The sequence below is a fragment of the Cervus canadensis genome, chromosome 3 (assembly GCF_019320065.1).
Source record: "Cervus canadensis isolate Bull #8, Minnesota chromosome 3, ASM1932006v1, whole genome shotgun sequence".
NCBI classification, from domain to species: domain Eukaryota; kingdom Metazoa; phylum Chordata; class Mammalia; order Artiodactyla; family Cervidae; genus Cervus; species Cervus canadensis.
The window spans coordinates 45,140,941-45,152,998 of NC_057388.1; the positions used below are offsets into that span (position 1 = coordinate 45,140,941).

At 41.6% G+C, this 12,058-nt stretch overlaps 1 long non-coding RNA gene and 1 other non-coding gene across 2 annotated transcripts in view; one reads left to right on the forward strand and one right to left on the reverse strand.

Annotated features, from left to right (window-relative positions):
• The window catches only part of LOC122437768, a 113,756-nt gene that overhangs the window by 53,008 nt on the left and 48,690 nt on the right, over positions 1-12,058 (reverse strand). The gene's annotated exons all lie outside the window — the stretch shown is intronic.
• LOC122438988 lies at positions 11,080-11,182 on the forward strand. The gene has a single exon (XR_006268731.1). It is a non-coding gene; the product is annotated as a U6 spliceosomal RNA (small nuclear RNA).

Here is a 12,058-nt window from a genome sequence, read left to right on the forward strand (position 1 = left end):
TTCTTCACATCTACAAGGTAAACCCCTATCACACTGCAACGGATTTCAAGTGATTTCAAAAATTTTGTGCCACAGGCTTGTTGTTCTGCCTGGGCCATCTGAGGCTGCAAAAAGTCCTCTCCACAAGTGTACCATCTTTACTTTGTTGAACTAGAAATCCAATTCTATCCATCTACCCAAGGGGGATCAGACTCTGAGGAGCTGTTTTCAGCTAATCATACTAAAGGAGATAATTTTATAAGCCACAGTGTTAACTGCTTGATCTATAATAGGAGCCATATCTGACCAGGGAGCCATATTTCTGCTTTTTGCTCAGGTATGTTTTTCGGACAGGGAAGTCCTCTTAGAGAAACACATTATTTCATATTTAAATATTTGACTATCATGACAACTGATAGGGATCCTCCTGCATGGACCTAGGCCTGGAGGTATGTGATTAGAAGAGTTCAGTTCAGTCACTCAGTTGTGTCCAACTCTTTGTGACCCCATGGACTGCAGCACGCCAGACTTCCCTGTCCATTACCAACTCCCGGAGCTTGCTCATACTCATGTCCTTTGAGTTGGTGATGGCATACAACCATCACATCCTCTGTCATCCCCTTCTCCTCCTGCCTTCAATCTTTCCCAGCATCAGGGTCTTTTCCAATGAGTCAGTTCTTCGCATCAGGTGGCCAAAGTATTGCAGCTTCAGCTCCAGCATCAGTCCTTCCAATGAATATTCAGGGTTGATTTCCTTTAGAATGGACTGGTTGGATCTCCTTGCTGTCCAAGGGACTCTCAAAAGTCTTCTCCAACACCACAGATCAAAAGCATCAATTCTTCAGTGCTCAACTTTCTTTATAGTCCAACTCTCACATCCATACATGACTATTGGAAAAACCATAGCTTTTACTAGATGGACCTTTGTCAGTAACGTAACGTCTCTGCTTTTTAATATGCTGTCTAGGTTTGTCATAACTTCTCTTCCAAGGAGCAAGCATCTTTTAATTTCATGGCTGCAGTCACCATTAGAAGAATAATCAGTGATTTTGTGTGATTAGAAAAGGGCACCCTTTCTTCTGGTGGATGTAGGCTCATGTTAGGGCACTCAACTTGATGAAGAGAAGGTGGACTAGATTTCAACTCCCACTCATTTTTTAGGGTAGGTACTGTTATGCTGTGTACAACCTAGAAAACTGTATATAGAAGACCAAATTGAAGCAGTAAATTAAAAAAAATAGTAATTGGATATTTAAAGGGATATTTCCATTAAAGTATGTGGTATATAGCATCAAGAAGACTGAACATCATGAAATGATGCCTCTTATACCATCCAGTGTGTGTAAAACATGAAAAATCAGAGTTTTTTTTCATTTATCCGCTTATAAAATAATTGATTTAACTCTGAATAGGCCTTTTTTTTTTTTTTTAAACATGCAACTATGGTTGAAGATATTTTAAAGTCATTCTGGAAAGTGTTCACATTTACACACTCTATCTCACTCCAAGAAGTTAGGGACAAATTCACTGCTGGGGGAGAAGCTGAAATCCTGGAATGAAAGAGATTAGATAACCTGGCTTTGCCCCTCCCCAAATCAGATAGAATTACACTGAACCCCTTTCCCCACTTGTTAGAGGACAGGAGAGCAGGCAGGCTTGGAAGGGCTGCACCAAGCTTCATCCTTCCACCTAGTTCTGACCTACTTCCTCACTGGGACCCACAGGGTGGTCAAGCCCCGAGGTAACATTTTCTTTCCTTCCCCTCCATTTGTCCTTCCCTGGCGCTTGGCTTGAAGGACAATTTTTTGAACAGACGAAATCAATTCTAAGATGTTAATCATTTGAAAACATTGATCAGGTCTGCCCTTAGTGTTTGTGGGACCTAAGGCAAGAATCCAATAAAGGCCCACAAACCTAAAACTTCTGCTTATTTAGAAGTTATAATGCATACTAACAAGTTGCTGAATGATACATGTTATGTTCTTCATGATAAATGTACCTTCAAAAGGACCCAGAACACCAGGCACGGGAATGCAGCAGTAAGGGAGAGCCAGATGCAGGCCCACAGCCACACTCCTGTGGACCACAGCCAGCCGTTCATGAGGTGCTTCTTCCCGCCACCGGTGGGTACATCAGCTGACACAGCCGTGCTCCACATCCTCACAAACAGCTGCCCCTTGCCAACACTGAGGCTGAAGGCCGCCTGCAGCAGGATGTGCCCTCTGGAGCTCAGACCAGGGAAGAACTTCATGCAGAACCTGGGAGGCAGCTCAGTGCCAGTTGGGCAGAAAATTTCAGGGGCCCAGTACCCAGATCACGGTCTAGAAAGTTTGCCCTAGACGCTTGGTGGTATATCCCCTTAAGTCGACTGATCCCTCATCACAGGGGCAGAGCAGGATCCTCTAAACCTAAGACCCCAAAGCAGAAGCCCTTTGGTCTGCACCTAAGGGTGATACTGTCACTGATTATTTAATTTTTATTCTAGCCACTTCAATTATGCATCTCATCTTATCAAAATGTAGTCCAGAAGAAGCCTGTTAAAATGTAAATTCCTGAGTCTTGTAAGACCTATGAATTTACATTATCTGGATGTTGTTTCTAGTAATCCACATTTTAAAATGTTTTTTCTAAATGATTCTTAAAAATTGAGAACTGCTATCAAACAGCTAGGGCCCTGTCTTTCACATGGAATTCATCAACTCTACCAAAAGCTGGGCCCCTGAATGATCTAATGAACTGCTCTCCATTCTAGAGACATTACCATCCAGATAATCCTGCTGGTCCTCAGAAGCTAAGGTCAGACTCTTCAGCACAGCATTAGATAAACACTGCCCACACTGTACTCTCCAATTCCAAGAACACCATTACTTAATTCCTGGCAAGTTGCAGTGTAATTGAGTAGGTTGCAATTTCCTTCTAGCCAGTTCCCTGGGAACACCATGATCTCTTAATGAGAATTCTGGAAACACGCATGGTTTCCCAGTAGTAGTGGGGCAATTTTTAAATTATCATTAAACTCTGTGCCTTTTAATTCCTGTCACCCTTTCCTTTCACCCACCATTCAGCAGACAGTGAACACTTTCTGTATATATCACCTTCAAGGTAGGATCAACCAGGCAGAACTAAAATTATGGCTTAAGAGCTACCAGGAAGACTTGGTTAATCTGTAGCAGAGACTGAGGTCTGCGAGGCATAGCTTTCTATTGTAAGTGGCATGAGTTTAAGAGAAGAAAGGAGGCTTTCTCTTTTTTAAAACAATTTAAACACTAAAGGCTTAACTCTAAATATCAAGATCCAGAGCCCATGGATTCAAGAATCTTATACCATAAACCATAGATGAGAAAAGAATGTAATTGCTGACTGAAAGTAGGTTAAAACATAATGAATGGGGCAAGAATCATAGCAGATATGACTAGGATTCAGACACGGGTAAGTCCCTGAGAAAGTACCCAGTTCTCCGTCCCCAACACCAAGTTCTGAAGGGGGTGTGGGAAACAGCAAGTTAGAAATCCAGATGGAAACCCTAAATGAGTCTGTGGAGGGCCGAAAAGGAGCAGGGCCAGAGCCTGGCCTCCGAGTGAGAGGCACAATTCCTGAGAGTCTGCAAACTTCATAGAGAAATCCCATGTCCAACATGGCACCTAAGTGAGAGATGAGCAGTGGCTGAGGCAAATAGCCAAGCAGATGGGCCTCAGAGAGGCCCGCATACCCCAACAGGGCACTAAGAGCTACTATAATCTGGTAAAGGGCACTCAGACCAGAAGAGGTCCCTGACTGGCAGAGAACTCAGAATATATGAATTTGACAACGGAAGGCCATGATGGGGCTAGAGATATCATCATTCATGCAGCAGGAAGAGACAAGAGGCCGAAGACTGGGTGGGACAAACCACACCTCAGCAGAGGCCAGCAGGGACAGAAACTAGCTTAGCCCAAATGTACCTCATCCCACCCCACCCCTTAGATGTATCTGGGAGAAATAAAGAATAAAGATGGAGGGAATCTGAGTTTTAAACTTGAAACAACTGAATCACTTTATTAAGCTGCTATTACTATCATTAGAATTAGAAACATGTTAGTTGCTCAGTCGTGTCTGACTCTTTGAGACCCCACGGACTGTAGCCCACCAGGCTCCTCTGTCCATGGGATTTTCTAGGCTAGAATACTGGAGTGAGTTCTCCAGGGGATCTTCCCGAATCAGGGATCGAACCCCACATCTCTTGCGTTTCCTGCATTGGCAGGCATTCCTTACAATTTGAGCCACCAGGGAAGCCCATAGGCAAAGTTAAATTTCATTACAGAAAAACAGATTTTTCACACCTGGGTTACACAGCCTGATACTGGAAAATAGATAAAATATCCAACCTGCCACATAAGCAAGAAATTCCTAGAACCTAATCTGTTCTATTTCCAGATAAGGGTGTATCAATTTTTACCAGCTTCTTTTCCAGAAGAACTATTTCTGGACTCTCGGGTTCCTGAATTTAGATTCTGGGGCTATACCCCATTTAAAGCCCCGTTTGAGGCTTGTCATACTTTACACATCCTTACACATCATCCTCAAACATCTAACAAGTATGTGTCCTTGCTATGTCATCAGTTCAGTTCAGTTCATTTCAGTCGCTCAGTCGGGTCCGACTCTTTCTGACACCATGAATCGCAGCACACCAGGCCTCCCTGTCCATCACCAACTCCCAGAGTTTACTCAAACTCATGCCCATCGAGTCGGTGATGCCATCCAGCCATCTCATCCTCTGTCGTCCCCTTCTCCTCCTGCCCCCAATCCCTCCCAGCATCAGGGTCTTTTCCAATGAATCAACTCTTCACATGAGGTGGCCAAAGTATTGGAGTTTCAGCTTCAGCATCAGTCCTTCCAATGAACACCCAGGACTGATCTGCTTTAGGATGGACTGGTTGGACCTCCTTGCAGTCCAAGGGACTCTCAAGAGTCTTCTCCAACACCACAGTTCAAAAGCATCAATTTTGGCACTCAGCTTTCTTCACAGTTCAACTCTCACATCCATACATGACTACTGGAAAAACCATAGCCTTGACTAGACGGACCTTTGTTGGCAAAGTAATGTCTCTGCTTTTTAATATGCTATCTAGGTTGGTCATATCTTTCCTTCCAAGGAGTAAGCATCTTTTAATTTCATGGCTGCAGTCACCATCTGCAGTGATTTTGGGGCCCCCAAAAATAAAGTCTGACACTGTTTCCACTGTCTCCCCATCTATTTTCCATGAGATGATGGGACCAGATGCCATGATCTTAGTTTTCTGAATGCTAAGCTTTAAGGAACTTTTTCACTCTCCTCTTCCACTTTCATCAAGAGGCTTTTCAGTTCCTCTTCACTCTCTGCCATAAGGGTGGTGTCATCTGCATATCTGAGGTTATTAATATTTTTCCCAGCAATCTTGATTTCAGCTTGTGCTTCTTCCAGCCCAGCGTTTCTCATGATGTACTCTGCATATAAGTTGAATAAGCAGTGTGACAATATACATCCTTGACATACTCCTTTTCCTATTTGGAACCAGTCTGTTGTTCCATGTCCAGTTCTAACTGTTACTTCCTGACCTACATATAGGTTTCTCAAGGGGCAGGTCAGGTGGTCTGGTATTCCCATCTCTTTCAGAATTTTCCACAGTTTATTGTGATCCACACAGTCAAAGGCTTTGGCATAGTCAATAAAGCAGAAATAGATGTTTTTCTGAAACTCTCTTGCTTTTCGATCATCCAACAGATATTGGCAATTTGATCTCTGGTTCCTCTGCCTTTTCTAAAACCAGCTTGAACATCTGGAAGTTCTCAGTTCATGTATTGCTGAAGCCTGGCTTAGAGAATTTTGAGCATTACTTTACCTGCGTGTGAGATGAGTGCAATTGTGCGGTAGTTTGAGCATTCTTTGGTATTGACTTTCCTAGGGATTGGAATGAAAACTGACCTTTTCCAGTCCTGTGGCCACTGCTGAGTTTTCCAAATTTGCTGGCATATTGCGTGCAGCACTTTCACAACATCATATTTCAGGATTTGAAATAGCTCAACTGGAATTCCATCACATCCACTAGCTTTGTTCATAGTGATGCTTTCTAAGGCCCACTTGACTTCTCATTCCAGGATGTCTGGCTCTAGGTGAGTGATCACACCATTGTGATTATCTGACTTGTGAAGATCTTTTTTGTACAGTTCTTCTGTGTATTCTTGCCTCCTCTTCTTAATATCTTCTGCTTCTGTTAGGTCCATACCATTTCTGTCCTTTATCGAACCCATCTTTGCCTGAAATGTTCCCTCGATATCTCTAATTTTCTTGAAGAGATCTCTAGTCTTTCCCATTCTGTTGTTTTCCTCTATTTCTCTGCATTGATCACTGAGGAAGGCTTTCTTATCTCTCCTGGCTATTCTTTGGAACTCTGCATTCAAATGGGAATATCTTTCATTTTCTCTTTTGCTTTTCGCTTCTCTTCTTTTTTCAGCTATTTGTAAGGCCTCCTAAGACAACCATCTTGCCTTTTTGCATTTTTTTCCATGGGGATGGTCTTGATCCCTGTCTCCTGTACAATGTCACGAACCTCCGTCCATAGTTCATAAGGCTCTCTATCAGATCTAGTTCCTTAAATCTATTTCTCACTTGCACTGTATAGTCATAAGGGATTTGATTTAGGTCATACCTGAATGGTCTAGTGGTTTTCCCTACTATCTTCAGTTTGAGTCTGAATTTGACAATAAGGAGTTCATGATCTAAGCCACAGTCAGCTCCTGGTCTTGTTTTTGCTGACCATATAGAGCTTCTCCATCTTTGGCTGCAAAGAATATAATCAATCTGATTTCGGTGTTGATCATCTGGTGATGTCCATGTGCAGAGTCTTCTCTTGTGTTGTTGGAAGAGGGTGTTTGCTATGACCAGTGCGTTCTCTTGGCAAAACTCTATTAGCCTTTGCCCTTCTTCATTCCATACTCCAAGGCCAAATATGCCTGTTACTCCAGGTGTTTCTTGACTTCCTACTTTTGCATTCCAGTCCCCTATAATGAAAAGGACATCTTTTTTGGGTGTTAGTTCTAAAAGGTCTTGTAGGTCTTCATAGAACCATTCAACTTCAGCTTCTCAGCATTACCAGTTGGGGCATAGGCTTGGATTACCGTGATATTGAATGGTTTGCCTTGGAAACGAACAGAGATCATGCTGTCATTTTTGAGATTGCATCCAAGTACTGCATTTCGGACTCTTTTGTTGACTATGATGGCTACTCCATTTCTTCTAAGGGATTCCTGCCCACAGTAGTAGATATAATGGTCATCTGAGTTAAATTCACCCATTCCAGTCCATTTTAGTTCGCTGATTCCTAGAATGTCAACATTCACTCTTGCCATCTCCTGTTTGACCATAGCTGAGATTTAATTTTACCCTGCCTATGAGGTGAGTTGACCTGTTACTATTTTGTGGATGCTAGAAGAAAACAAGAGGCGTCTGGCCCAAAGACAAAGGTCTTTATTACCCATGACACAATAAAAAGCATGATTATCAGTATACTTGCCTTGGTTTCCGTTGTCCTCAAGATATACAGGAGCAACACGATGGGCCCCAATGGATAATATGCAGTGGGTTTGTGTCACAACTGAGTTTGAATAATGTATATTTTTATAGCAAATAGTAAGCAAGACTTTCTGCTTGGGGCAATTTTTAACTGACCTCTCAAAGTTACTTTCTGCATTAACAACCCTGAGAAATGGTCCAGGTAAGAGTGGTCAGGGTCTTGCAGATTTGGCACACCCAGAATGATGTGGAGGAACAGAAGAGGTCAAGAGAGAGCTGTCTTTCTCAACATACAGGATAGGAGGCAGTGATTCAGGCTACAACATGGGCAAAGTTCCCAACCAGGAGCCTGAGGGACCAGGGTTCCCTGCTGTTCTGCCTTTCAGTGGTCACGTGATGTGCTTCAACCCTAGTCCTTCTAGACCACAGTGTTCTCATCTCTAAGTCAAGAGTAATCACATGTGTCTTGTCTACTACAAATGGCTGTTACTAAGACCAAAAGATCCACTTCATATGAAATCATCTTCAGTCAGTCAGTTCAGTCAGTCATGTCCAGCACTCTGCGACCCTGTGGACTGCAGCATGCCAGGCCTCCCTGTCCATCACCTAACCCAGAGTTTACTCAAACTTATGTCCATTGAATCAGTGATGTCATCCAACCACCTCATCCTCTGTCATCCCCTTCTCCTCCTGCCTTCAATCTTTCCCAGCATCAGAGTCTTTTCAAAAGAGTCAGTTCTTCACATCAGGTGGCCAAAGTATTGGAGTTCCAGCTTCAGCATCAGTCCTTCCAATGAATATTCAGGGTTGATTTCCTTTAGAATGGACTGGTTGGATCTCCTTGCTGTCCAAGGGACTCTCAAAAATCTTCTCCAACACCACAGTTCAAAAGCATCAATTCATTATCCTCAGTGGTGAAAAATTGAAAGCATTTCCCCTAAAGTCAGGAACAAGGCAAGGGTGCCCAGTCTCACCACTACTATTCAACATAGTTTTTGAAGTTTTGGCCACAGCAATCAGAGCAGAAAAAGACATAGAAGGAATCCAGATAGGAAAAGAAGAAGTGAAACTCTCACTGTTTGCATATGACATGATCATCCACATAGAAAACCCTAAAGACTCTACCATAAAATTACTAGACCTAACAATGAATATAGTGAAGTTGCAGGATATAAAATTAACACACAGAAATCCCTTGCATTCCTATACACTAACAATGAGAAAACAGAAAGAGAAATTAATACCATTCACCATTGCTACAAAAAGAATAAAATACTTAGGAGTATACCTACCTAAAGAAACAAAAGACCTATACACATAAAACTATAAAATCCTGATGAAAGAAATCAAAGAGGACACAAATAGATGGAGAAATATACCGTGTTCATGGATTGGAAGAATCAGTATTGTGAAAATGACTATACTACCCAAAGCAATCTATAGATTCAATGCAATCCCTATCAAGCTACCAACGGTATTCTTCACAGAACTAGAACAAATAATTTCACAATTTGTATGGAAATACAAAAAACCTCGAATAGCCAAAGTAATCTTGAGAAAGAAGAATGGAATTGGAGGAATCAACCTGCCTGACTTCAGGCTCTACTACAAAGCCACAGTCATCAAGACAGTATGGTACTGGCACAAAGACAGAAATATAGATCAGTGGAACAGAACAGAAAGCCCAGAGATAAATCCACGTACCTACAGACACCTTATCTTCAACAAAGGAGGCAAGAATATACAATGGAAAAAAGACAACCTCTTTAACAAGTGGTGCTGGGGAAACTGGTCAATGACTTGTAAAAGAATGAAATTAGAACACTCTAACACCATACACTAAAATAAACTCAAAATGGATTAAAGATCTAAATGTAAGACCGGAAACTATAAAACTCCTAGAGGAGAACATAGGCAAAGCAATCTCCGACATAAATCACAGCAGGATCCTCTATAACCCACCTCCCAGAATATTGGAAATAAAAGCAAGAATAAACAAATGGGACCTAATGAAACTTAAAAGCTTTTGCACTACAAAGGAAACTATAAGCAAGGTGAAAAGACAGCCCTCAGATTGGGAGAAAATAATAGCAAATGAAGAAACAGACAAAGGAGTAATCTCAAAAATATACAGGCAGCTCCTGCAGCTCAATTCCAGGAAAATAAATGACCCAATCAAAAAATGGGCCAAAGAACTAAACAGACATTTCTCCAAAGAAGACATACAGATGGCTAACAAACACATGAAAAGATGCTCAACATCACTCATTATCACAGAAATGCAAATCAAAACCTCAATGAGGTACCATTACACGCCAGTCAGAATGGCTGCTATGCAAAAGTATACAAGCAATAAATGCTGGAGAGGGTGTGGAGAAAAGGGAGCCCTCTTACACTGTTGGTGGGAATGCAAACTAGTACAGCCACTATGGAGAACAGTGTGGAGATTCCTTAAAAAACTGGAAATAGAACTGCCATATGACCCAGCAATCCCACTTCTGGGCATACACACCGAGGAAACCAGAACTGAAAGAGACACGTGTACCCCAATGTTCATCACAGTACTGTTTATAATAGCCAGGACATGGAAGCAACCTAGATGCCCATCAGCAGACAAATGGATAAGAAAGCTGTGGTACATATACACAATGGAATATTATTCAGCCATTAAAAAGAATTCATCGGAATTAGTTCTAATGAGATGGATGAAACTGGAGTCCATTATACAGAGTGAAGTAAGCCAGAAAGATAAAGACCAATACAGGATACTAACACATATATATGGAGTTTAAAAAGATGGTAACAATAACCCTATATGCAAAACAGAAAAAGAGACACAGATGTACAGAACAGACTTTTAGACTCTGTGGGAGAAGGCGAGGGTGGGATGTTCTGAGAGAATAGCATTGAAACAAGTATACTATCAAGGGTGAAACAGATCACCAGCCCAGGTTGGATGCATGAGACAAGTGCTCAGGGCTGGTGCACTGGGAAGACCCAGAGGGATGGGATGGAGAGGGAGGCAGGAGGGGGCATCGGGAAGGGGAACACATGTAAAGCCATGGCTGATTCATGTCAATATATGGCAAAAACCACAATCTGTTAAAAAAAAAAGAAAAGAAAAAATGAAAGTTAGGTATTCTATAAAGAATAAATAAACTAAATATTGACCAGATGAAAAATATAGTATGATTTGTTTCAGAGAAAAGAAAAAAACACAAAAGCATCAATTCTTCAGCGCTCAGCTTTCTTTATAGTCCAACTCTCACATCCATACACGACTACTGGAAAAACCATAGCTTTGAGTAGACGGACTTTGTCAACAAAGCAATGTCTCTGCTTTTTAATATGCTGTCTATGTTGGTCATAACTTTTCTTCCAAGGAGCAAGTGTCTTTTAATTTCATGGCTGCAGTCACCATCTGCAGTGATTTTGGAGCCTGAAAAAATAAAGTCTGTCACTGTTTCCACTGTTTCCCCATCTATTTGCCATGAAGTTATGGGACAAGATGCCATGATCTTAGTTTTCTGATGAAATCATCTTATAAACTATAAAATACTACACACATTAAGGAATTGTTAGAATTATCACAAATCCATCACCACCTTTCAGAGAAGATTAGCATGGCACCTGCGCAAGGATGACACGCAAATTCGTGAAGCATTCCATGTTTTTTTCTTTTATTTTCTTTTAAAATCCTCTATTACTCTTCTATTACTCCTTAATTTTCATTTTCATTTCACTATAACCTTGCAAAAAAAAAAAAATAAGACCCTATTTTTAAAGCGAACTTCAAATATATTTCTTAAATTTTTTGTGTTTTTGTTTTTGTTTTTAATATTGTATTTTTAAGAGTCTAACCTCCACTCTAGAATTTTAATCTTTGTTTTTCAGTATTTGATATCAAGTTTGGACATTTAAGAATCCAATATTCAGTACCCATTTTTACTCAGGAGTGTGCTGATTACTCTCTCCCCCTTTTGACTCTCCTTTTTCTCCCCCAGATCACCTCTATTTCCTCCCTCCCCCTTCTCTTCTCAATCCAATTCTGTGAATCTCTGTGGGTGCTCTGGGCTACGGAGAACACTTAGGGAACAGAGTACTGTTTAGATCTGTCTCTCTCCTCTTGAGTCCCCCTTTTTCTCCTCCCGCTCATCTATATCTCCTTCCTCCCTCTCCTCTTCATGTAACTCTGTGAACCTCTCTGGGTGTCCCTCACGGTGGAGAATCTTTTCACCATTAACCTAGTTTTATTATCAGTGCTGTATAGTTGGAGAAGCCTAGAGGCTACTGGAAGAATAAGACTGAAATCCAGGGGCAGGAGACTTAGGCCCAAAACCTGAGAACAACAGAGAACTCCTGACTACAGGGAACATTAAGTAATAAGAGATCACCCAAAAGCCTCCATACCTACACTGAAACCAACCACCACCCAAGAGCCAATAAGTTCCAGAGCAAGACATACCAGGCAAATTCTCCAGCTACGCAGGAACATAGCCCTGAGCATCAACATACAGGCTGTTCAAAGTCACACCAAACACATAGACCCAT